Raw genomic sequence first — 21,998 nt, 5'->3', positions numbered from 1 at the left:
TTTCGAGCCAGGCAGTCGCCAGCATTCAGTATACAATGAACCTCACGACTAAATATGAAAACTAATAAAAATTTCATTCCCCAGGTGAGGCTCGAACTCACAACCCCGGCATAACTCACGAGAACTGTCGTATAAGTACCGTGCGCTAACCAATTGCGCCACTGGGGAACACGGTCGCACGTAGGAGTATTTCCTTTAAGACTGTTGTCTACACACAACTCCAGTAAACAAATGTTTTCGAACCAGGCAGTCACCAGCATTGAGTATACAATTAACCGCATGACTAAATATGAAAAAAATAAAAATTTCATTCCCCAGGTGAGGCTCGAACTCAAAACCCCGGCATAGCTCACGAAAACTGTCGTATAAGTACCGTGCGCTAACCAATTGCGCCAGTGGGGAACATGGTTGCACGTAAGAGTGTTTCCTTTAGGACTGTTGTCTACACACACCTCCAGTAAACAAATGTTTTATGAGCCAGGCAGTCGTCAGCATTTAGTATACTATTAAAATCATGACTAAATATGAAATCTAAGAAAAATTTGATTCCATAGGTGAGGCTCGAACTTACAACCCCGGCATAGTTCACGAGAACTGTCGTATAAGTACCGTGTGCTAACTAATTGCGCCACTGGGGAACACGGTTGCACGTAAGAGTGTTTCCTTTAGGACTGTTGTCTACACACACCTCCAGTAAACAAATGTTTTCGAGCCAGGCAGTCGCCAGCATTGAGTATACAACTAACCTCATGACTAAATATGAAATCTAATAAAAATTTGATTCCATAGGTGAGGCTCGAACTCACAACCCTGGCATAGCTCGCGAGAACTGTCGTATAAGTATCGTGTGCTAACTAATTGCGCCACTGGGGAACACGGTCGCACGTAGGAGTCTTTCCTTTAGGACTGTTGTCTACACACACCTCCAGTAAACAAATGTTTTAGAGCCAGGCAGTCGCCAGCATTTAGTATACAACTAACCTCATGACTAAATATGAAATCTAATAAAAATTTGATTCCATAGGTGAGGCTCGAACTCACAACCCCGGCATAGCTCGCGAGAACTGTCGTATAAGTACCGTGTGCTAACTAATTGCGCCACTGGGGAACGCGGTCGCACGTAGGAGTCTTTCCTTTAGGACTGTTGTCTACACACACCTCCAGTAAACAAATGTTTTAGTGCCAGGCAGCCGCCAGCATTTAGTATACAACTAACCTCATGACTAAATATGAAAACTAATAAAAATTTCATTCCACATGTGAGTCTCGAACTCACAACCTCGGCAAGGCTGACGAGAACTGTCGTATAAGTACCGTGCACTAACCAATTGCGCCACTGGGGAACACGGTCGCACGTAAGAGTCTTTTCTTTAGGACTGTTGTCTGCACACACCTCCAGTAAGCAAATGTTTTCGAGCCAGGCAGTCGCCAGCATTGAGTATACAATTAACCTCATGACTAATGATGAAAACTAATAAAAATTTCATTCCCTAGGTGAGGCTCGAACTCACAACCCCGGCATAGCTCACGAGAACTGTCGTATAAGTACCGTGCGCTAACCAATTGCGCCACTGGGGAACACGGTTTCACGTAAGAGTGTTTCCTTTAGGACTTTTGTCTACACACACCTCCAGTAAACAAATGTTTTCGAGCCAGGCAGTCGCCAGCATTCAGTATACAATGAACCTCACGACTAAATATGAAAACTAATAAAAATTTCATTCCCCAGGTGAGGCTCGAACTCACAACCCCGGCATAGCTCACGAGAACTGTCGTATAAGTACCGTGCGCTACCCAATTGCGCCACTGGGGAACACGGTTTCACGTTAGAGTGTTTCCTTTACGACTGTTGTCCACACAAACCTCCAGTAAACAAATGTTTTCGAGCCAGGCAGTCGCCAGCATTTCGTATACAACTAACCTCATGACTAAATATGAAAACTAATAAAAATTTCATTCCCCAGGTGAGGCTCGAACTCACAACCCCGGGATAGCTCACGAGAACTGTCGTATAAGTACCGTGCACTAACCAATTGCGCCACTGGGGAACGCGGTGTCCCGTAAGAGTGTTTCCTTTAGGACTGTTGTCTACACACACCTCCAGTAAACAAATGTTTTCGAGCCAGGCAGTCGCCAGCATTGAGTATACAATTAACCTCATGACTAAAAAGAAAAACTAATAAAAATTTCATTCCCCAGGTGAGGCTCGAACTCTCAACCCGCGCATAGCTCACGAGAACTGTCGTATAAGTACTGTGCGCTAACCAATTGCGCCACTGGGGAACACGGTTGCACGTAAAAGGGTTTCCTTTTCGACTGTTGTCTCCACACAACTCCAGTAAACAAATGTTTCCGAGCCAGGCAGTCGCCAGCATTGAGTATACAATTAAACTCAAGGTTAAATATGAAAACTAATGGAAATTCCATTCCCCAGGTGAGGCTCAAACTCACAACTCCGGCATAGCTCACGAGAACTTTCGTAAAGGTACCGTGCGCTAACCGATTGCGCCACTGGGGAACACGGTCACACGTAGGAGTCTTTCCTTTAGGACTGTTGTCTGCGCAAAACTCAAGTAAACAAACGTTTTCGAGCCAGGCAGTCGCCAGCATTCAGTATACAATGAACCTCACGACTGAATATGAAAAAAATAAAAATTTCATTCCCCAGGTGAGGCTCGAACTCAAAACCCCGGCATAGCTCACGAAAACTGTCGTATAAGTACCGTGCGCTAACCAATTGCGCCACTGGGGAACACGGTTGCACGTAAAAGGGTTTCCTTTTCGACTGTTGTCTCCACACAACTCCAGTAAACAAATGTTTCCGAGCCAGGCAGTCGCCAGCATTGAGTATACAATTAAACTCAAGGGTTAATATGAAAACTAATGGAAATTCCATTCCCCAGGTGAGGCTCAAACTCACAACTCCGGCATAGCTCACGAGAACTTTCGTAAAGGTACCGTGCGCTAACCGATTGCGCCACTGGGGAACACGGTCACACGTAGGAGTATTTCCTTTAAGACTGTTGTCTACACACAACTCCAGTAAACAAATGTTTTCGAACCAGGCAGTCACCAGCATTGAGTATACAATTAACCGCATGACTAAATATGAAAAAAATAAAAATTTTATTCCCCAGGTGAGGCTCGAACTCAAAACCCCGGCATAGCTCACGAAAACTGTCGTATAAGTACCGTGCGCTAACCAATTGCGCCAGTGGGGAACATGGTTGCACGTAAGAGTGTTTCCTTTAGGACTGTTGTCTACACACACCTCCAGTAAACAAATGTTTTATGAGCCAGGCAGTCGTCAGCATTTAGTATACTATTAAAATCATGACTAAATATGAAATCTAAGAAAAATTTGATTCCATAGGTGAGGCTCGAACTTACAACCCCGGCGTAGTTCACGAGAACTGTCGTATAAGTACCGTGTTCTAACTAATTGCGCCACTGGAGAACACGGTTGCACATAAAAGTGTTTCCTTTAGGACTGTTGTCTACACACACCTCCAGTAAGCAAATGTTTTCGAGCCAGGCAGTCGCCAGAATTGAGTATACAATTAACCTCATGACTAAGAATGAAAACTAATAAAAATTTCATTCCCCAGGTGAGGCTCGAACTCACAACCCCGGCATAGCTCACGAGAACTTTCTTAAAAGTACCGTGCGCTAACCGATTGCGCCACTGGGGAACACGGTCACACGTAGGAGTCTTTCCTTTGGGACTGTTGTCTGCGCAAAACTCCAGTAAACAAACGTTTTCGAGCCAGGCAGTCGCCAGCATTCAGTATACAATGAACCTCACGACTGAATATGAAAACTAATAAAAATTTCATTCCCCAGGTGAGGCTCGAACTCAAAACCCCGGCATAGCTCACGAGAACTGTCGTATAAGTACCGTGCGCTAACCAAGTGCGCCACTGGGGAACACGGTCACACGTAGGAGTCTTTCCTTCAAGGCTGTTGTCTACACACAACTCCAGTAAACAAATGTTTTCGAGCCAGGCAGTCACCAGCATTGAGTATACAATTAACCGCATGACTAAATATGAAAACTAATAAAAATTTGATTCCCCAGGTGAGGCTCGAACTCCAAACCCCGGCATAGCTCACGAGAACTGTCGTATAAGTACCGTGCGCTAACCAATTGCGCCACTGGGGAACATGGCTGCACATAAGAGTGTTTCCTTTAGGACTGTGTTCTACACACACCTCCAGTAAACAAATGTTTTCGAGCCAGGCAGTCGCCAGCATTGAGTATACAATTAACCTCATAACTAAACATGAGAACTAATGAAAATTTCATTCCCCAGGTGAGGCTCGAACTCACAACCCCAGCATAGCTCACGAGAACTGTCCTATAAATACAGCGCTAACCAATTGCGCCACTGGGGAACAAGGTTGCACGTAAAAGTGTTTCCTTTAGAACTGTTGTCTACACACAACTCCAGTAAACAAATGTTTTCGGGCCAGGCAGTCGCCAGCATTGAGTATACAATTACCTCATGGCTAAATATGAAAACTAATGAAAATTTCACTCCCCAGGCGAGGCTCAAACTCACAACCCCGGCATAGCTCACGAGAACTGTCCTATAAATTCAGCGCTAACCAATTGCGCCACCGGGGAAACCGGTTGAGCGTAAAAGTGTTTCCTTTAGGACTGTTGTCGACACACAACTCCAGTAAACAAATGTTTTCGGGCCAGGCAGTCGCCAGCATTGAGTATACAATTACCTCATGGCTAAATATGAAAACTAATAAAAATTTCACTTCCAGGCGAGGCTCAAACTCACAACCCCTGCATAGCTCACGAGAACTGTCGTGTATGTACCGTGCGCTAACCAATTGCGCCACTGGGGAACACGGTCGCACGTAGGAGTCTTTCCTTTAGGACTGTTGTCTGCGCAAAACTCCAGTGAACAAATTTTTTCGAGCCAGGCAGTCGCCAGCATCGAGTATACATTTAACCTCATGACTAAATATGAAAACTAATAAAAATTTCATTCCCCAGGTGAGGCTCGAACTCACAACCCCGGCATAGCTCACGAGAACTGTCGTATAAGTACCGTGCGCTAACCAATTGCGCCACTCAGGAACATGGTTGCACGTAAAAGTGTTTCCTTTAAGACTGTTGTCTACACACACCTCCAGTAAGCAAATGTTTTCGAGCCAGGCAGTCGCCAGCATTGAGTATACAATTAATCTCATGACTAATAATGAAAACTAATAAGCATTTCATTCCCCAGGTGAGGCTCGAACTCACAACCCCGGCATAGCTCACGAGAACTGTCGTATAAGTACCGTGCGCTAACGAATTGCGCCACTGGGGAACACGGTTTCACGTAACAGTGTTTCCTTTAGGACTGTTGTCTACACACACCTCCAGTAAACAAATGTTTTCGAGCCAGGCAGTCACCAGCATTGAGTATACAATTAACCTCATGACTAAATATGAACACTAATAAAAATTTCATTCCCCAGGTGAGGCTCAAACTCACAACCCCGGCATAGCTCACGAGAACTGTCGTATAAGTACCGTGCGCTACACAATTGCGCCACTGGGGAACACGGTTTCACGTTAGAGTGTTTCCTTTACGACTGTTGTCTACACAAACCTCCAGTAAACAAATTTTTTCGAGCTAGGCAGTCGCCAGCATTGAGTATACAATTAACCTCATGTATAATTATGAAAACTAATAAAAATTTCATTCCCCAGGTGAGGCTCCAACTCACAACCCAGGCATAGCTCACGAGAACTGTCGTATAAGTACCGTGCGCTAACCAATTGCGCCACTGGGGAACACGGTTGCACGTAAGAGTGTTTCCTTTATGACTGTTGTCTACACACACCTCCAGTAAACAAATGTTTTCAAGCCAGGCAGTCGCCAGCATTGAGTACACAATTAACCTCATGACTAATAATGAAAATCAATAAAAATTTCATTCCCCAGGTGAGGCTCGAACTCACAACCCCGGCATAGCTCACGAGAACTGTCGTATAAGTACCGTGCGCTAACCAATTGCGCCACTCGGGAACACGGTTGCACGTAAAAGTGTTTCCTTTAGGACTGTTGTCTACACACACCTCCAGTAAACAAATGTTTTCGAGCCAGGCAGTCGCCAGCATTGAGTATACAATTAACCTCATGACTAATAATGAAAACTAATAAGAATTTCATTCCCCAGGTGAGGCTCGAACTCAAAACCCCAGCATAGCTCACGAGAACTGTCGTATAAGTACCGTGCGCTAACCAATTGGGCCAATGGGGAACATGGTTGCACGTAAGAGTGTTTCCTTTAGGACTGTTGTCTACACACACCTCCAGTAAACAAATGTTTTCGAGCCAGGCAGTCGTCAGCATTTAGTATACAATTAAACTCATGACTAAATATGAAATCTAAGAAAAATTTGATTCCATAGGTGAGGCTCGAACTCACAACCCCGGCATAGTTCACGAGAACTGTCGTATAAGTACCGTGTGCTAACTAATTGCGCCACTGGAGAACACGGTTGCACGTAAAAGTGTTTCCTTTAGGACTGTTGTCTACACACACCTCCAGTAAGCAAATGTTTTCGAGCCAGGCAGTCGCCAGAATTGAGTATACAATTAACCTCATGACTAATAATGAAAACTAATAAAAATTTCATTCCCCAGGTGAGGCTCGAACTCACAACCCCGGCATAGCTCACAAGAACTGTCGTATAAGTACCGTGCGCTAACCAATTGCGCCACTGAGGAACACGGTTTTACGTAAGAGTGTTTCCTTTAGGACTGTTGTCTACACACACCTCCAGTAAACAAACGTTTTCGAGCCAGGCAGTCGCCAGCATTGAGTATACAATTAACCTCTGGACTAAATATGAACACTAATAAAAATTTCATTCCCCAGGTGAGGCTCGAACTCACAACCGCGGCATAGCTCACGAGAACTTTCTTAAAAGTACCGTGCGCTAACCGATTGCGCCACTGGGGAACATGGTCACACGTAGGAGTCTTTCCTTTAGGACTGTTGTCTGCGCAAAACTCCAGTAAACAAACGTTTTCGAGCCAGGCAGTCGCCAGCATTCAGTATACAATGAACCTCACGACTGAATATGAAAACTAATAAAAATTTTATTCCCCAGGTGAGGCTCGAACTCACAACCCCGGCATAGCTCACGAGAACTGTCGTATAAGTACCGTGCGCTAACCAATTGCGCCACTGGGGAACACGGTCGCACGTAGGAGTCTTTCCTTCAAGACTGTTGTCTACACACAACTCCAGTAAACAAATGTTTTCGAGCCAGGCAGTCACCAGCATTGAGTATACAATTAACCGCATGACTAAATATGAAAACTAATAAAAATTTGATTCCCCAGGTGAGGCTCGAACTCCAAACCCCGGCATAGCTCACGAGAACTGTCGTATAAGTACCGTGCGCTAACCAATTGCGCCACTGGGGAACATGGTTGCACGTAAGAGTGTTTCCTTTAGGACTGTTGTCTACACACACCTCCAGTAAACAAATGTTTTCGAGCCAGGCAGTCGCCAGCATTGAGTATACAATTAACCTCATGACTAAATATGAAAACTAATAAAAATTTTATTCCCCAGGTAAGGCTCGAACTCACAACCCCGGCATAGCTCACGAGAACTGTCGTATAAGTACCGAGCGCTAACCAATTGCGCCACTGGGGAACACGGTCGCACGTAAGAGTGTTTCCTTTAGGACTGTTGTCTCCACACAACTCTAGTAAACAAATGTTTTCGAGCCAGGCAGTCGCCAGCATTGAGTACACAATTAACCTCAAGACTAAATATGAGAACTAATGAAAATATCATTCCCCAGGTGAGGCTCGAACTCACAACCCCAGCATAGCTCACGAGAACTGTCCTCTAAATACAGCGTTAACCAATTGCGCCACTAGGGAACGAGGTTGCACGTAAAAGTGTTTCCTTTAGGACTGTTGTCTACACAAACCTCCAGTAAACAAATGTTTTCGGGCCAGGCAGTCGCCAGCATTGAGTATACAATTACCTCATGGCTAAATATGAAAACTAATGAAAATTTCACTCCCCAGGCGAGGCTCAAACTCACAACCCCGGCATAGCTCACGAGAACTGTCCTATAAATTCAGCGCTAACCAATTGCGCCACCGGGGAAACCGGTTGCACGTAAAAGTGTTTCCTTTAGGACTGTTGTCGACACACAACTCCAGTAAACAAATGTTTTCGGGCCAGGCAGTCGCCAGCATTGAGTATACAATTACCTCATGGCTAAATATGAAAAGTAATAAAAATTTCACTTCCAGGCGAGGCTCAAACTCACAACCCCTGCATAGCTCACGAGAACTGTCGTGTATGTACCGTGCGCTAACCAATTGCGCCACTGGGGAACACGGTCGCACGTAGGAGTCTTTCCTTTAGGACTTTTGTCTGCGCAAAACTCCAGTGAACAAATTTTTTCGAGCCAGGCAGTCGCCAGCATCGAGTATACATTTAACCTCATGACTAAATATGAAAACTAATAAAAATTTCATTCCACAGGTGAGTCTCGAACTCACAACCTCGGCATAGCTGACGAGAACTGTCGTATAAGTACCGTGCGCTAACCAATTGCGCCACTGGGGAACACGGTCGCACGTAGGAGTCTTTTCTTTAGGACTGTTGTCTACACACAACTCCAGTAAACAAATGTTTTCGAGCTAGGCAGTCGCCAGCATTGAGTATACAATTAACCTCATGTATAAATATGAAAACTAATAAAAATTTCATTCCCCAGGTGAGGCTCGAACTCACAACCCCGGCATAGCTCACGAGAACTGTCGTATAAGTACCGTGCGCTAACCAATTTCGCCACTCAGGAACATGGTTGCACGTAAAAGTGTTTCCTTTAAGACTGTTGTCTACACACACCTCCAGTAAGCAAATGTTTTCGAGCCAGGCAGTCGCCAGCATTGAGTATACAATTAATCTCATGACTAATAATGAAAACTAATAAGAATTTCATTCCCCAGGTGAGGCTCGAACTCACAACCCCGGCATAGCTCACGAGAACTGTCGTATAAGTACCGTGCGCTACACAATTGCGCCACTGGGGAACACGGTTTCACGTTAGAGTGTTTCCTTTACGACTGTTGTCTACACAAACCTCCAGTAAACAAATTTTTTCGAGCTAGGCAGTCGCCAGCATTGAGTATACAATTAACCTCATGTATAATTATGAAAACTAATAAAAATTTCATTCCCCAGGTGAGGCTCCAACTCACAACCCAGGCATAGCTCACGAGAACTGTCGTATAAGTACCGTGCGCTAACCAATTGCGCCACTGGGGAACACGGTTGCACGTAAGAGTGTTTCCTTTAGGACTGTTGTCTACACACACCTCCAGTAAACAAATGTTTTCAAGCCAGGCAGTCGCCAGCATTGAGTACACAATTAACCTCATGACTAATAATGAAAATCAATAAAAATTTCATTCCCCAGGTGAGGCTCGAACTCAAAACCCCGGCATAGCTCACGAGAACTGTCGTATAAGTACCGTGCGCTAACCAATTGCGCCAATGGGGAACATGGTTGCACGTAAGAGTGTTTCCTTTAGGACTGTTGTCTACACACACCTCCAGTAAACAAATGTTTTCGAGCCAGGCAGTCGTCAGCATTTAGTATACAATTAAACTCATGACTAAATATGAAATCTAAGAAAAATTTGATTCCATAGGTGAGGCTCGAACTCACAACCCCGGCATAGTTCACGAGAACTGTCGTATAAGTACCGTGTGCTAACTAATTGCGCCACTGGGGAACACGGTCGCACGTAGGAGTCTTTTCTTTAGGACTGTTGTCTAAACACAACTCCAGTAAACAAATGTTTTCGAGCCAGGCAGTCGCCAGCATTGAGTATACAATTAACCTCATGTATAAATATGAAAACTAATAAAAATTTCATTCCCCAGGTGAGGCTCGAACTCACAACCCCGGCATAGCTCACGAGAACTGTCGTATAAGTACCGTGCGCTAACCAATTGCGCCACTCGGGAACACGGTCGCACGTAAAAGTGTTTCCTTTAGGACTGTTGTCTACACACACCTCCATTAAGCAAATGTTTTCGAGCCAGGCAGTCGCCAGCATTGAGTATACAATTAACCTCATGACTAATAATGAAAACTAATAAGAATTTCATTCCCCAGGTGAGGCTCGAACTCACAACGCCGGCATAGCTCACGAGAACTTTCTTAAAAGTACCGTGCGCTAACCGATTGCGCCACTGGGGAACATGGTCACACGTAGGAGTCTTTCCTTTAGGACTGTTGTCTGCGCAAAACTCCAGTAAACAAACGTTTTCGAGCCAGGCAGTCGCCAGCATTCAGTATACAATGAACCTCACGACTGAATATGAAAACTAATAAAAATTTCATTCCCCAGGTGAGGCTCGAACTCACAACCCCGGCATAGCTCACGAGAACTGTCGTATAAGTACCGTGCGCTAACCAATTGCGCCACTGGGGAACACGGTCGCACGTAGGAGTCTTTCCTTCAAGACTGTTGTCTACACACAACTCAGGTAAACAAATGTTTTCGAGCCAGGCAGTCACCAGCATTGAGTATACAATTAACCGCATGACTAAATATGAAAACTAATAAAAATTTGATTCCCCAGGTGAGGCTCGAACTCCAAACCCCGGCATAGCTCACGAGAACTGTCGTATAAGTACCGTGCGCTAACCAATTGCGCCACTGGGGAACATGGTTGCACGTAAGAGTGTTTCCTTTAGGACTGTTGTCTACACACACCTCCAGTAAACAAATGTTTTCGAGCCAGGCAGTCGCCAGCATTGAGTATACAATTAACCTCATGACTAAATATGAAAACTATTAAAAATTTTATTCCCTAGGTAAGGCCCGAACTCACAACCCCGGCATAGCTCACGAGAACTGTCGTATAAGTACTGTGCGCTAACCAATTGCGCCACTGGGGAACACGGTCGCACGTAAGAGTGTTTCCTTTAGGACTGTTGTCTCCACACAACCTAGTAAACAAATGTTTTCGAGCCAGGCAGTCGCCAGCATTGAGTATACAATTAACCTCATGACTAAATATGAGAACTAATGAAAATTTCATTCCCCAGGTGAGGCTCGAACTCACAACCCCAGCATAGCTCACGAGAACTGTCCTCTAAATACAGCGCTAACCAATTGCGCCACTAGGGAACGAGGTTGCACGTAGAAGTGTTTCCTTTAGGACTGTTGTCTACACACAACTCCAGTAAACAAATGTTTTCAGGCCAGGCAGTCGCCAGCATTGAGTATACAATTACCTCATGGCTAAATATGAAAACTAATGAAAATTTCACTCCCCAGGAGAGGCTCAAACTCACAATCCCGGCATAGCTCACGAGAACTGTCCTATAAATTCAGCGCTAACCAATTGCGCCACCGGGGAAACCGGTTGCACGTAAAAGTGTTTCCTTTAGGACTGTTGTCTACACACAACTCCAGTAAACAAATGTTTTCGGGCCAGGCAGTTGCCAGCATTGAGTATACAATTACCTCATGGCTAAATATGAAAACTAATAAAAATTTCACTCCCCAGGCGAGGCTCAAACTCACAACACCTGCATAGCTCACGAGAACTGTCGTGTAAGTACCGTGCGCTAACCAATTGCGCCACTGGGGAACACGGTCGCACGTAGGAGTCTTTCCTTTAGGACTGTTGTCTGCGCAAAACTCCAGTAAACAAATTTTTTCGAGCCAGGCAGTCGCCAGCATCGAGTATACATTTAACCTCATGACTAAATATGAAAACTAATAAAAATTTCATTCCACAGGTGAGTCTCGAACTGACAACCTCAGCATAGCTGACGAGAACTGTCGTATAAGTACCGTGCGCTAACCAATTGTGCCACTGGGGAACACGGTCGCACGTAGGAGTCTTTTCTTTAGGACTGTTGTCTACACACAACTCCAGTAAACAAATGTTTTCGAGCCAGGCAGTCGCCAGCATTGAGTATACAATTAACCTCATGTATAAATATGAAAACTAATAAAAATTTCATTCCCCAGGTGAGGCTCGAACTCACAACCCCGGCATAGCTCACGAGAACTGTCGTATAAGTACCGTGCGCTAACCAATTGCGCCACTCGGGAACACGGTCGCACGTAAAAGTGTTTCCTTTAGGACTGTTGTCTACACACACCTCCATTAAGCAAATGTTTTCGAGCCAGGCAGTCGCCAGCATTGAGTATACAATTAACCTCATGACTAATAATGAAAACTAATAAGAATTTCATTCCCCAGGTGAGGCTCGAACTCACAACCCCGGCATAGCTCACGAGAACTGTCGCATAAGTACCGTGCGCTAACCGATTGCGCCACTGGGGAACACGGTTTCACGTAAGAGTGTTTCCTTTAGGACTGTTGTCTACACACAACTCCAGTAAACAAATGTTTTCGGGCCAGGCAGTCGCCAGCATTGAGTATACAATTACCTCATGGCTAAATACGAAAACTAATGAAAATTTCACTCCCAAGGCGAGGCTCAAACTCACAACCCCGGCATAGCTCACGAGAACTGTCCTATAAATTCAGCGCTAACCAATTGCGCCACTGGGGAACATGGTCGCACGTAGGAGTCTTTCCTTTAGGACTGTTGTCTGCGCAAAACTACAGTAAACAAATTTTTTCGAGCGAGGCAGTCGCCAGCATTGAGTATACATTTAACCTCATGACTAATTATGAAAACTAATAAAAATTTCATTCCACAGGTGAGTCTCGAACTCACAACCTTGGCATAGCTGACGAGAACTGTCGTAAAAGTACCGTGCGCTAACTAATTGCGCCACTGGGGAACACGGTTGCACGTAAGAGTGTTTCCTTTAGGACTGTTGTCTACACACACCTCCAGTAAACAAATGTTTTCGAGCCAGGCAGTCGCCAGCATTGAGTATACAATTAACCTCATGACTAATATTGAAAACTAATAAAAGTTTCGTTCCCCAGGTGAGGCTCGAACTCACAACACCGGCATAGCTCACGAAAACTGTCGTATAAGTATCGTGCGCTAACCAATTGCGCCACTGGGGAACACGGTCGCACGTAGAAGTCTTTCCTTTAAGACTGTTGTCTACACACAACTCCAGTAAACAAATGTTTTCGAGCCAGGCAGTCACCAGCATTGAGTATACAATTAACCGCATGACTAAATATGAAAACTAATAAAAATTTCATTCCCCAGGTGAGGCTCGAACTCAAAACCCCGGCATAGGTCACGAGAACTGTCGTATAAGTACCGTGCGCTAACCAATTGCGCCACTGGGGAACACGGTTGCACGTAAAAGTGTTTCCTTTAGGACTGTTGTCTACACACAACTCCAGTAAACAAATGTTTTCGGGCCAGTCAGTCGCCAGCATTGAGTATACAATTACCTCATGGCTAAATATGAAAACTAATGAAAATTTCACTCCCCAGGCGAGGCTCAAACTCACAACCCCGGCATAGCTCACGAGAACTGTCCTATAAATTCAGCGCTAACCAATTGCGCTACTGGGAAACACGGTTGCACGTAAAAGTGTTTCCTTTAAGACTGTTGTCTACACACAACTCCAGTAAACAAACGTTTTCGAGCCAGGCAGTCGCCAGCTTTGAGTATACAATTAACCTCATGACTAAATATGAACACTAATAAAAATTTCATTCCCCAGGTGAGGCTCGAACTCACAACGCCGGGATAGCTCACGAGAACTTTCTTAAAAGTACCGTGCGCTAACCGATTGCGCCACTGGGGAACATGGTCACACGTAGGAGTCTTTCCTTTAGGAATGTTGTCTGCGCAAAACTCCAGTAAACAAACGTTTTCGAGCCAGGCAGTCGCCAGCATTCAGTATACAATGAACCTCACGACTGAATATGAAAACTAATAAAAATTTCATTCCCCAGGTGAGGCTCGAACTCACAACCCCGGCATAGCTCACGAGAACTGTCGTATAAGTACCGTGCGCTAACCAATTGTGCCACTGGGGAACACGGTCGCACGTAGGAGTCTTTTCTTTAGGACTGTTGTCTACACACAACTCCAGTAAACAAATGTTTTCGAGCCAGGCAGTCGCCAGCATTGAGTATACAATTAACCTCATGTATAAATATGAAAACTAATAAAAATTTCATTCCCCAGGTGAGGCTCGAACTCACAACCCCGGCATAGCTCACGAGAACTGTCGTATAAGTACCGTGCGCTAACCAATTGCGCCACTCGGGAACACGGTCGCACGTAAAAGTGTTTCCTTTAGGACTGTTGTCTACACACACCTCCATTAAGCAAATGTTTTCGAGCCAGGCAGTCGCCAGCATTGAGTATACAATTAACCTCATGACTAATAATGAAAACTAATAAGAATTTCATTCCCCAGGTGAGGCTCGAACTCACAACCCCGGCATAGCTCACGAGAACTGTCGCATAAGTACCGTGCGCTAACCGATTGCGCCACTGGGGAACACGGTTTCACGTAAGAGTGTTTCCTTTAGGACTGTTGTCTACACACAACTCCAGTAAACAAATGTTTTCGGGCCAGGCAGTCGCCAGCATTGAGTATACAATTACCTCATGGCTAAATACGAAAACTAATGAAAATTTCACTCCCCAGGCGAGGCTCAAACTCACAACCCCGGCATAGCTCACGAGAACTGTCCTATAAATTCAGCGCTAACCAATTGCGCCACTGGGGAACATGGTCGCACGTAGGAGTCTTTCCTTTAGGACTGTTGTCTGCGCAAAACTACAGTAAACAAATTTTTTCGAGCGAGGCAGTCGCCAGCATTGAGTATACATTTAACCTCATGACTAATTATGAAAACTAATAAAAATTTCATTCCACAGGTGAGTCTCGAACTCACAACCTTGGCATAGCTGACGAGAACTGTCGTAAAAGTACCGTGCGCTAACTAATTGCGCCACTGGGGAACACGGTTGCACGTAAGAGTGTTTCCTTTAGGACTGTTGTCTACACACACCTCCAGTAAACAAATGTTTTCGAGCCAGGCAGTCGCCAGCATTGAGTATACAATTAACCTCATGACTAATATTGAAAACTAATAAAAGTTTCGTTCCCCAGGTGAGGCTCGAACTCACAACACCGGCATAGCTCACGAAAACTGTCGTATAAGTACCGTGCGCTAACCAATTGCGCCACTGGGGAACACGGTCGCACGTAGAAGTCTTTCCTTTAAGACTGTTGTCTACACACAACTCCAGTAAACAAATGTTTTCGAGCCAGGCAGTCACCAGCATTGAGTATACAATTAACCGCATGACTAAATATGAAAACTAATAAAAATTTCATTCCCCAGGTGAGGCTCGAACTCAAAACCCCGGCATAGGTCACGAGAACTGTCGTATAAGTACCGTGCGCTAACCAATTGCGCCACTGGGGAACACGGTTGCACGTAAAAGTGTTTCCTTTAGGACTGTTGTCTACACACAACTCCAGTAAACAAATGTTTTCGGGCCAGTCAGTCGCCAGCATTGAGTATACAATTACCTCATGGCTAAATATGAAAACTAATGAAAATTTCACTCCCCAGGCGAGGCTCAAACTCACAACCCCGGCATAGCTCACGAGAACTGTCCTATAAATTCAGCGCTAACCAATTGCGCTACTGGGAAACACGGTTGCACGTAAAAGTGTTTCCTTTAAGACTGTTGTCTACACACAACTCCAGTAAACAAACGTTTTCGAGCCAGGCAGTCGCCAGCTTTGAGTATACAATTAACCTCATGACTAAATATGAACACTAATAAAAATTTCATTCCCCAGGTGAGGCTCGAACTCACAACGCCGGGATAGCTCACGAGAACTTTCTTAAAAGTACCGTGCGCTAACCGATTGCGCCACTGGGGAACATGGTCACACGTAGGAGTCTTTCCTTTAGGAATGTTGTCTGCGCAAAACTCCAGTAAACAAACGTTTTCGAGCCAGGCAGTCGCCAGCATTCAGTATACAATGAACCTCACGACTGAATATGAAAACTAATAAAAATTTCATTCCCCAGATGAGGCTCGAACTCACAACCCCGGCATAGCTCACGAGAACTGTCGTATAAGTACCGTGCGCTAACCAATTGCGCCACTGGGGAACACGGTCGCACGTAGGAGTCTTTCCTTCAAGACTGTTGTCTACACACAACTCCAGTAAACAAATGTTTTCGAGCCAGGCAGTCACCAGCATTGAGTATACAATTAACCGCATGACTAAATATGAAAACTAATAAAAATTTGATTCCCCAGGTGAGGCTCGAACTCCAAACCCCGGCATAGCTCACGAGAACTGTCGTATAAGTACCGTGCGCTAACCAATTGCGCCACTGGGGAACATGGTTGCACGTAAGAGTGTTTCCTTTAGGACTGTTGTCTACACACACCTCCAGTAAACAAATGTTTTCGAGCCAGGCAGTCGCCAGCATTGAGTATACAATTAACCTCATGACTAAATATGAAAACTAATAAAAATTTTATTCCCCAGGTAAGGCTCGAACTCACAACCCCGGCATAGCTCACGAGAACTGTCGTATAAGTACCGTGCGCTAACCAATTGCGCCACTGGGGAACACGGTCGCACGTATGAGTGTTTCCTTTAGGACTGTTGTCTCCACACAACTCTAGTAAACAAATGTTTTCGAGCCAGGCAGTCGCCAGCATTGAGTATACAATTAACCTCATGACTAAATATGAGAACTAATGAAAATTTCATTCCCCAGGTGAGGCTCGAACTCACAACCCCAGCATAGCTCACGAGAACTGTCCTCTAAATACAGCGCTAACCAATTGCGCCACTAGGGAACGAGGTTGCACGTAAAAGTGTTTCCTTTAGGACTGTTGTCTACACACAACTCCAGTAAACAAATGTTTTCGGGCCAGGCAGTCGCCAGCATTGAGTATACAATTACCTCATGGCTAAATATGAAAACTAATGAAAATTTCACTCCCCAGGAGAGGCTCAAACTCACAATCCCGGCATAGCTCACGAGAACTGTCCTATAAATTCAGCGCTAACCAATTGCGCCACCGGGGAAACCGGTTGCACGTAAAAGTGTTTCCTTTAGGACTGTTGTCTACACACAACTCCAGTAAACAAATGTTTTCGGGCCAGGCAGTCGCCAGCATTGAGTATACAATTACCTCATGGCTAAATATGAAAACTAATAAAAATTTCACTCCCCAGGCGAGGCTCAAACTCACAACACCTGCATAGCTCACGAGAACTGTCGTGTAAGTACCGTGCGCTAACCAATTGCGCCACTGGGGAACACGGTCGCACGTAGGAGTCTTTCCTTTAGGACTGTTGTCTGCGCAAAACTCCAGTAAACAAATTTTTTCGAGCCAGGCAGTCGCCAGCATCGAGTATACATTTAACCTCATGACTAAATATGAAAACTAATAAAAATTTCATTCCACAGGAGAGTCTCGAACTCACAACCTCAGCATAGCTGACGAGAACTGTCGTATAAGTACCGTGCGCTAACCAATTGCGCCACTGGGGAACACGGTCGCACGTAGGAGTCTTTTCTTTAGGACTGTTGTCTAAACACAACTCCAGTAAACAAATGTTTTCGAGCCAGGCAGTCGCCAGCATTGAGTATACAATTAACCTCATGTATAAATATGAAAACTAATAAAAATTTCATTCCCCAGGTGAGGCTCGAACTCACAACCCCGGCATAGCTCACGAGAACTGTCGTATAAGTACCGTGCGCTAACCAATTGCGCCACTCGGGAACACGGTCGCACGTAAAAGTGTTTCCTTTAGGACTGTTGTCTACACACACCTCCATTAAGCAAATGTTTTCGAGCCAGGCAGTCGCCAGCATTGAGTATACAATTAACCTCATGACTAATAATGAAAACTAATAAGAATTTCATTCCCCAGGTGAGGCTCGAACTCACAACCCCGGCATAGCTCACGAGAACTGTCGCATAAGTACCGTGCGCTAACCGATTGCGCCACTGGGGAACACGGTTTCACGTAAGAGTGTTTCCTTTAGGACTGTTGTCTACACACAACTCCAGTAAACAAATGTTTTCGGGCCAGGCAGTCGCCAGCATTGAGTATACAATTACCTCATGGCTAAATACGAAAACTAATGAAAATTTCACTCCCCAGGCGAGGCTCAAACTCACAACCCCGGCATAGCTCACGAGAACTGTCCTATAAATTCAGCGCTAACCAATTGCGCCACTGGGGAACACGGTCGCACGTAGGAGTCTTTCCTTTAGGACTGTTGTCTGCGCAAAACTACAGTAAACAAATTTTTTCGAGCGAGGCAGTCGCCAGCATTGAGTATACATTTAACCTCATGACTAATTATGAAAACTAATAAAAATTTCATTCCACAGGTGAGTCTCGAACTCACAACCTTGGCATAGCTGACGAGAACTGTCGTAAAAGTACCGTGTGCTAACTAATTGCGCCACTGGGGAACACGGTTGCACGTAAGAGTGTTTCCTTTAGGACTGTTGTCTACACACACCTCCAGTAAACAAATGTTTTCGAGCCAGGCAGTCGCCAGCATTGAGTATACAATTAACCTCATGACTAATATTGAAAACTAATAAAAGTTTCGTTCCCCAGGTGAGGCTCGAACTCAGAACCCCGGCATAGCTCACGAAAACTGTCGTATAAGTACCGTGCGCTAACCAATTGCGCCACTGGGGAACACGGTCGCACGTAGAAGTCTTTCCTTTAAGACTGTTGTCTACACACAACTCCAGTAAACAAATGTTTTCGAGCCAGGCAGTCACCAGCATTGAGTATACAATTAACCGCATGACTAAATATGAAAACTAATAAAAATTTCATTCCCCAGGTGAGGCTCGAACTCAAAACCCCGGCATAGGTCACGAGAACTGTCGTATAAGTACCGTGCGCTAACCAATTGCGCCACTGGGGAACACGGTCGCACGTAAGAGTGTTTCCTTTAGGACTGTTGTCTCCACACAACTCTAGTAAACAAATGTTTTCGAGCCAGGCAGTCGCCAGCATTGAGTATACAATTAAGCTTATGACTAAATATGAAAAGTAATGAAAATTTCATTCCCCAGGTGAGGCTCGAACTCACAACCCCAGCATAGCTCACGAGAACTGTCCTATAAATACAGCGCTAACCAATTGCGCCACTGGGGAACACGTTTGCACGTAAAAGTGTTTCCTTTAGGACTGTTGTCTACACACAACTCCAGTAAACAAATGTTTTCGGGCCAGGCAGTCGCCAGCATTGAGTATACAATTACCTCATGGCTAAATATGAAAACTAATGAAAATTTCACTCCCCAGGCGAGGCTCAAACTCACAACCCCGGCATAGCTCACGAGAACTGTCCTATATATTCAGCGCTAACCAATTGCGCTACTGGGAAACACGGTTGCACGTAAAAGTGTTTCCTTTAAGACTGTTGTCTACACACAACTCCAGTAAACAAATGTTTTCGGGCCAGGCAGTCGCCAGCATTGAGTATACAATTACCTCATGGCTAAATATGAAAACTAATAAAAATTTCACTCCCCAGGTGAGGCTCAAACTCACAACCCCGGCATAGCTCACCAGAACTGTCGTGTAAGTACCGTGCGCTAACCAATTGAACCACTGGGGAACACGGTCGCACGTAGGAGTTTTTCCTTTAGAACTGTTGTCTGCGCAAAACTCCAGTAAACAAATTTTTTCGAGCCAGGCAGTCGCCAGCATTGAGTATACATTTAACCTCATGACTAAATATGAAAACTAATAAAAATTTTATTCCACAGGTGAGTCTCGAACTCACAACCTCGGCATAGCTGACGAGAACTGTCGTATAAGTACCGTGCGCTAACCAATTGCGCCACTGGAGAACACGGTTGCACGTAAGAGTGTTTCCTTTAGGACTGTTGTCTACACACACCTCCAGTAAACAAATGTTTTCGAGCCAGGCAGTCGCCAGCATTGAGTATACAATTAACCTCAAGGTTAAATATGAAAACTAATGAAAATTCCATTCCCCAGGTGAGGCTCAAACTCACAATTCCGGCATAGCTCACGAGAACTTACGTAAAGGTACCGTGCGCTAACCAATTGCGCCACTGGGGAACACGGTCACACGTAGGAGTCTTTCCTTTAGGACTGTTGTCTGCGCAAAACTCCAGTAAACAAACGTTTTCGAGCCAGGCAGTCGCCAGCATTCAGTATACAATGAACCTCACGACTAAATATGAAAACTAATAAAAATTTCATTCCCCAGGTGAGGCTCGAACTCACAACCCCGGCATAGCTCACGAGAACTGTCGTATAAGTACCGTGCGCTAACCAATTGCGCCACTGGATAACACGGTCGCATGTAAGAGTGTTTCCTTTAGGACTGTTGTCTCCACACAACTCTAGTAAAGAAACGTTTTCGAGCCAGGCAGTCGCCAGCATTGAGTATACAATTAACCTCATGACTAAATATGAAAACTAATGAAAATTTCATTCTCCAGGTGAGGCTCGAACTCACAACCCCAGCATAGCTCACGAGAACTGTCCTCTAAATACAGCGCTAACCAATTGCGCCACTGGGGAACAAGGTTGCACGTAAAAGTGTTTCCTTTAGGACTGTTGTCTACACACAACTCCAGTAAACAAATGTTTTCGGGCCAGGCAGTCGCCAGCATTGAGTATACAATTACCTCATGGCTAAATATGAAAACTAATGAAAATTTCACTCCCCAGGCGAAGCTCAAACTCACAACCCCGGCATAGCTCACGAGAACTGTCCTATAAATTCAGCGCTAACCAATTGCGCCACCGGGGAACACGGTTGCACGTAAAAGTGTTTCCTTTAGGACTGTTGTCTACACACAACTCCAGTAAACAAATGTTTTCGGGCCAGACAGTCGCCAGCATTGAGTATACAATTACCTCACGGCTAAATATGAAAACTAATAAAAATTTCACTCCCCAGGCGAGGCTCAAACTCACAACCTCTGCATAGCTCACGAGAACTGTCGTGTAAGTACCGTGCGCTAACCAATTGCGCCACTGGGGAACACGGTCGCACGTAGGAGTCTTTCCTTTAGGACTGTTGTCTGCGCAAAACTCCAGTAAACAAATTTTTTCGAGCCAGGCTGTCGCCAATATCGAGTATACATTTAACCTCATGACTAAATATGAAAACTAATAAAAATTTTATTCCACAGGTGAGTCTCGAACTCACAACCTCGACATAGCTGACGAGAACTGTCGTATAAGTACCGTGCGCTAACCAATTGCGCCACTGGGGAACACGGTTTCACGTAAGAGTGTTTCCTTTAGGACTGTTGTCTACACACACCTCCAGTAAACAAATGTTTTCGAGCCAGGCAGTCGCCAGCATTGAGTATACAATTAACCTCATGACTAAATATGAAAACTAATAAAAATTTCATTCCCCAGGTGAGGCTCAAACTCACAACCCCGGCATAGCTCACCAGAACTGTCGTATAAGTACCGTGCGCTACCCAATTGCGCCACTGGGGAACACGGTTTCACGTTAGAGTGTTTCCTTTACGACTGTTGTCTACACAAACCTCCAGTAAACAGATGTTTTCGAGCCAGGCAGTCGCCAGCATTGCGTATACAATTAACCTCATGACTAAATATGAAAACTAATAAAAATTTCATTCCCCAGGTGAGGCTCGAACTCACAACCCCAGGATAGCTCACGAGAACTGTCGTATAAGTACCGTGCACTAACCAATTGCGCCACTGGGGAACGCGGTTGCACGTAAGAGTGTTTCCTTTAGGACTGTTGTCTACACACACCTCCAGTAAACAAATGTTTTCGAGCCAGGCAGTCGCCAGCATTGAGTATACAATTAACCTCATGACTAAATAGAAAAACAAATAAAAATTTCATTCCCCAGGTGAGGCTCGAACTCTCAACCCGCGCATAGCTCACGAGAACTGTCGTATAAGTACCGTGCGCTAACCAATTGCGCCACTGGGGAACACGGTTGCCCGTAAGAGGGTTTCCTTTA

General features: G+C 45.0%; 38 non-coding genes across 38 annotated transcripts; all 38 read right to left on the bottom strand.

The window, feature by feature from the left end:
* Window positions 1–76: 76 nt before the first annotated feature.
* On the bottom strand, window positions 77–168 carry TRNAI-UAU (transfer RNA isoleucine (anticodon UAU)). The gene is given in 2 exon segments: window positions 77–112; window positions 131–168. It is a non-coding gene; the product is annotated as a tRNA-Ile (tRNA).
* Window positions 169–1,486: 1,318 nt separating this feature from the next.
* TRNAI-UAU (transfer RNA isoleucine (anticodon UAU)) lies at window positions 1,487–1,578 on the bottom strand. The gene is given in 2 exon segments: window positions 1,487–1,522; window positions 1,541–1,578. It is a non-coding gene; the product is annotated as a tRNA-Ile (tRNA).
* A 143-nt stretch (window positions 1,579–1,721) lies between these two features.
* On the bottom strand, window positions 1,722–1,813 carry TRNAI-UAU (transfer RNA isoleucine (anticodon UAU)). The gene is given in 2 exon segments: window positions 1,722–1,757; window positions 1,776–1,813. It is a non-coding gene; the product is annotated as a tRNA-Ile (tRNA).
* Window positions 1,814–1,956: 143 nt separating this feature from the next.
* On the bottom strand, window positions 1,957–2,048 carry TRNAI-UAU (transfer RNA isoleucine (anticodon UAU)). Its single transcript is given in 2 exon segments — window positions 1,957–1,992; window positions 2,011–2,048. It is a non-coding gene; the product is annotated as a tRNA-Ile (tRNA).
* Window positions 2,049–2,660: 612 nt separating this feature from the next.
* Window positions 2,661–2,752, bottom strand: TRNAI-UAU (transfer RNA isoleucine (anticodon UAU)). Its single transcript is given in 2 exon segments — window positions 2,661–2,696; window positions 2,715–2,752. It is a non-coding gene; the product is annotated as a tRNA-Ile (tRNA).
* An 848-nt stretch (window positions 2,753–3,600) lies between these two features.
* Window positions 3,601–3,692, bottom strand: TRNAK-UUU (transfer RNA lysine (anticodon UUU)). Its single transcript is given in 2 exon segments — window positions 3,601–3,636; window positions 3,655–3,692. It is a non-coding gene; the product is annotated as a tRNA-Lys (tRNA).
* Window positions 3,693–5,003: 1,311 nt separating this feature from the next.
* TRNAI-UAU (transfer RNA isoleucine (anticodon UAU)) lies at window positions 5,004–5,095 on the bottom strand. The gene is given in 2 exon segments: window positions 5,004–5,039; window positions 5,058–5,095. It is a non-coding gene; the product is annotated as a tRNA-Ile (tRNA).
* A 143-nt stretch (window positions 5,096–5,238) lies between these two features.
* Window positions 5,239–5,330, bottom strand: TRNAI-UAU (transfer RNA isoleucine (anticodon UAU)). The gene is given in 2 exon segments: window positions 5,239–5,274; window positions 5,293–5,330. It is a non-coding gene; the product is annotated as a tRNA-Ile (tRNA).
* Window positions 5,331–5,943: 613 nt separating this feature from the next.
* Window positions 5,944–6,035, bottom strand: TRNAI-UAU (transfer RNA isoleucine (anticodon UAU)). Its single transcript is given in 2 exon segments — window positions 5,944–5,979; window positions 5,998–6,035. It is a non-coding gene; the product is annotated as a tRNA-Ile (tRNA).
* A 613-nt stretch (window positions 6,036–6,648) lies between these two features.
* Window positions 6,649–6,740, bottom strand: TRNAI-UAU (transfer RNA isoleucine (anticodon UAU)). Its single transcript is given in 2 exon segments — window positions 6,649–6,684; window positions 6,703–6,740. It is a non-coding gene; the product is annotated as a tRNA-Ile (tRNA).
* Window positions 6,741–6,883: 143 nt separating this feature from the next.
* TRNAK-UUU (transfer RNA lysine (anticodon UUU)) lies at window positions 6,884–6,975 on the bottom strand. The gene is given in 2 exon segments: window positions 6,884–6,919; window positions 6,938–6,975. It is a non-coding gene; the product is annotated as a tRNA-Lys (tRNA).
* Window positions 6,976–7,118: 143 nt separating this feature from the next.
* TRNAI-UAU (transfer RNA isoleucine (anticodon UAU)) lies at window positions 7,119–7,210 on the bottom strand. Its single transcript is given in 2 exon segments — window positions 7,119–7,154; window positions 7,173–7,210. It is a non-coding gene; the product is annotated as a tRNA-Ile (tRNA).
* Window positions 7,211–7,588: 378 nt separating this feature from the next.
* TRNAI-UAU (transfer RNA isoleucine (anticodon UAU)) lies at window positions 7,589–7,680 on the bottom strand. The gene is given in 2 exon segments: window positions 7,589–7,624; window positions 7,643–7,680. It is a non-coding gene; the product is annotated as a tRNA-Ile (tRNA).
* An 841-nt stretch (window positions 7,681–8,521) lies between these two features.
* On the bottom strand, window positions 8,522–8,613 carry TRNAI-UAU (transfer RNA isoleucine (anticodon UAU)). Its single transcript is given in 2 exon segments — window positions 8,522–8,557; window positions 8,576–8,613. It is a non-coding gene; the product is annotated as a tRNA-Ile (tRNA).
* A 378-nt stretch (window positions 8,614–8,991) lies between these two features.
* TRNAI-UAU (transfer RNA isoleucine (anticodon UAU)) lies at window positions 8,992–9,083 on the bottom strand. The gene is given in 2 exon segments: window positions 8,992–9,027; window positions 9,046–9,083. It is a non-coding gene; the product is annotated as a tRNA-Ile (tRNA).
* An 848-nt stretch (window positions 9,084–9,931) lies between these two features.
* On the bottom strand, window positions 9,932–10,023 carry TRNAI-UAU (transfer RNA isoleucine (anticodon UAU)). The gene is given in 2 exon segments: window positions 9,932–9,967; window positions 9,986–10,023. It is a non-coding gene; the product is annotated as a tRNA-Ile (tRNA).
* Window positions 10,024–10,166: 143 nt separating this feature from the next.
* Window positions 10,167–10,258, bottom strand: TRNAK-UUU (transfer RNA lysine (anticodon UUU)). Its single transcript is given in 2 exon segments — window positions 10,167–10,202; window positions 10,221–10,258. It is a non-coding gene; the product is annotated as a tRNA-Lys (tRNA).
* A 143-nt stretch (window positions 10,259–10,401) lies between these two features.
* Window positions 10,402–10,493, bottom strand: TRNAI-UAU (transfer RNA isoleucine (anticodon UAU)). Its single transcript is given in 2 exon segments — window positions 10,402–10,437; window positions 10,456–10,493. It is a non-coding gene; the product is annotated as a tRNA-Ile (tRNA).
* Window positions 10,494–12,039: 1,546 nt separating this feature from the next.
* Window positions 12,040–12,131, bottom strand: TRNAI-UAU (transfer RNA isoleucine (anticodon UAU)). The gene is given in 2 exon segments: window positions 12,040–12,075; window positions 12,094–12,131. It is a non-coding gene; the product is annotated as a tRNA-Ile (tRNA).
* Window positions 12,132–12,274: 143 nt separating this feature from the next.
* Window positions 12,275–12,366, bottom strand: TRNAI-UAU (transfer RNA isoleucine (anticodon UAU)). Its single transcript is given in 2 exon segments — window positions 12,275–12,310; window positions 12,329–12,366. It is a non-coding gene; the product is annotated as a tRNA-Ile (tRNA).
* Window positions 12,367–12,976: 610 nt separating this feature from the next.
* TRNAI-UAU (transfer RNA isoleucine (anticodon UAU)) lies at window positions 12,977–13,068 on the bottom strand. The gene is given in 2 exon segments: window positions 12,977–13,012; window positions 13,031–13,068. It is a non-coding gene; the product is annotated as a tRNA-Ile (tRNA).
* A 143-nt stretch (window positions 13,069–13,211) lies between these two features.
* On the bottom strand, window positions 13,212–13,303 carry TRNAI-UAU (transfer RNA isoleucine (anticodon UAU)). Its single transcript is given in 2 exon segments — window positions 13,212–13,247; window positions 13,266–13,303. It is a non-coding gene; the product is annotated as a tRNA-Ile (tRNA).
* A 375-nt stretch (window positions 13,304–13,678) lies between these two features.
* On the bottom strand, window positions 13,679–13,770 carry TRNAK-UUU (transfer RNA lysine (anticodon UUU)). The gene is given in 2 exon segments: window positions 13,679–13,714; window positions 13,733–13,770. It is a non-coding gene; the product is annotated as a tRNA-Lys (tRNA).
* A 143-nt stretch (window positions 13,771–13,913) lies between these two features.
* TRNAI-UAU (transfer RNA isoleucine (anticodon UAU)) lies at window positions 13,914–14,005 on the bottom strand. The gene is given in 2 exon segments: window positions 13,914–13,949; window positions 13,968–14,005. It is a non-coding gene; the product is annotated as a tRNA-Ile (tRNA).
* A 143-nt stretch (window positions 14,006–14,148) lies between these two features.
* TRNAI-UAU (transfer RNA isoleucine (anticodon UAU)) lies at window positions 14,149–14,240 on the bottom strand. Its single transcript is given in 2 exon segments — window positions 14,149–14,184; window positions 14,203–14,240. It is a non-coding gene; the product is annotated as a tRNA-Ile (tRNA).
* Window positions 14,241–14,383: 143 nt separating this feature from the next.
* On the bottom strand, window positions 14,384–14,475 carry TRNAI-UAU (transfer RNA isoleucine (anticodon UAU)). The gene is given in 2 exon segments: window positions 14,384–14,419; window positions 14,438–14,475. It is a non-coding gene; the product is annotated as a tRNA-Ile (tRNA).
* Window positions 14,476–15,085: 610 nt separating this feature from the next.
* TRNAI-UAU (transfer RNA isoleucine (anticodon UAU)) lies at window positions 15,086–15,177 on the bottom strand. The gene is given in 2 exon segments: window positions 15,086–15,121; window positions 15,140–15,177. It is a non-coding gene; the product is annotated as a tRNA-Ile (tRNA).
* Window positions 15,178–15,320: 143 nt separating this feature from the next.
* On the bottom strand, window positions 15,321–15,412 carry TRNAI-UAU (transfer RNA isoleucine (anticodon UAU)). The gene is given in 2 exon segments: window positions 15,321–15,356; window positions 15,375–15,412. It is a non-coding gene; the product is annotated as a tRNA-Ile (tRNA).
* Window positions 15,413–15,787: 375 nt separating this feature from the next.
* Window positions 15,788–15,879, bottom strand: TRNAK-UUU (transfer RNA lysine (anticodon UUU)). The gene is given in 2 exon segments: window positions 15,788–15,823; window positions 15,842–15,879. It is a non-coding gene; the product is annotated as a tRNA-Lys (tRNA).
* A 143-nt stretch (window positions 15,880–16,022) lies between these two features.
* TRNAI-UAU (transfer RNA isoleucine (anticodon UAU)) lies at window positions 16,023–16,114 on the bottom strand. Its single transcript is given in 2 exon segments — window positions 16,023–16,058; window positions 16,077–16,114. It is a non-coding gene; the product is annotated as a tRNA-Ile (tRNA).
* Window positions 16,115–16,492: 378 nt separating this feature from the next.
* On the bottom strand, window positions 16,493–16,584 carry TRNAI-UAU (transfer RNA isoleucine (anticodon UAU)). The gene is given in 2 exon segments: window positions 16,493–16,528; window positions 16,547–16,584. It is a non-coding gene; the product is annotated as a tRNA-Ile (tRNA).
* Window positions 16,585–17,661: 1,077 nt separating this feature from the next.
* TRNAI-UAU (transfer RNA isoleucine (anticodon UAU)) lies at window positions 17,662–17,753 on the bottom strand. The gene is given in 2 exon segments: window positions 17,662–17,697; window positions 17,716–17,753. It is a non-coding gene; the product is annotated as a tRNA-Ile (tRNA).
* A 143-nt stretch (window positions 17,754–17,896) lies between these two features.
* Window positions 17,897–17,988, bottom strand: TRNAI-UAU (transfer RNA isoleucine (anticodon UAU)). Its single transcript is given in 2 exon segments — window positions 17,897–17,932; window positions 17,951–17,988. It is a non-coding gene; the product is annotated as a tRNA-Ile (tRNA).
* Window positions 17,989–18,598: 610 nt separating this feature from the next.
* On the bottom strand, window positions 18,599–18,690 carry TRNAI-UAU (transfer RNA isoleucine (anticodon UAU)). Its single transcript is given in 2 exon segments — window positions 18,599–18,634; window positions 18,653–18,690. It is a non-coding gene; the product is annotated as a tRNA-Ile (tRNA).
* Window positions 18,691–18,833: 143 nt separating this feature from the next.
* Window positions 18,834–18,925, bottom strand: TRNAI-UAU (transfer RNA isoleucine (anticodon UAU)). Its single transcript is given in 2 exon segments — window positions 18,834–18,869; window positions 18,888–18,925. It is a non-coding gene; the product is annotated as a tRNA-Ile (tRNA).
* An 842-nt stretch (window positions 18,926–19,767) lies between these two features.
* TRNAI-UAU (transfer RNA isoleucine (anticodon UAU)) lies at window positions 19,768–19,859 on the bottom strand. Its single transcript is given in 2 exon segments — window positions 19,768–19,803; window positions 19,822–19,859. It is a non-coding gene; the product is annotated as a tRNA-Ile (tRNA).
* Window positions 19,860–21,171: 1,312 nt separating this feature from the next.
* TRNAI-UAU (transfer RNA isoleucine (anticodon UAU)) lies at window positions 21,172–21,263 on the bottom strand. The gene is given in 2 exon segments: window positions 21,172–21,207; window positions 21,226–21,263. It is a non-coding gene; the product is annotated as a tRNA-Ile (tRNA).
* Window positions 21,264–21,406: 143 nt separating this feature from the next.
* On the bottom strand, window positions 21,407–21,498 carry TRNAI-UAU (transfer RNA isoleucine (anticodon UAU)). The gene is given in 2 exon segments: window positions 21,407–21,442; window positions 21,461–21,498. It is a non-coding gene; the product is annotated as a tRNA-Ile (tRNA).
* Window positions 21,499–21,998: the final 500 nt, after the last annotated feature.

This window comes from Rhipicephalus microplus, chromosome 8 (assembly GCF_043290135.1).
Source record: "Rhipicephalus microplus isolate Deutch F79 chromosome 8, USDA_Rmic, whole genome shotgun sequence".
NCBI classification, from domain to species: Eukaryota; Metazoa; Arthropoda; class Arachnida; order Ixodida; family Ixodidae; genus Rhipicephalus; species Rhipicephalus microplus.
Note: the sequence above shows the minus strand (reverse complement) of the source record. Positions and strands in the feature narration are given on the sequence as shown.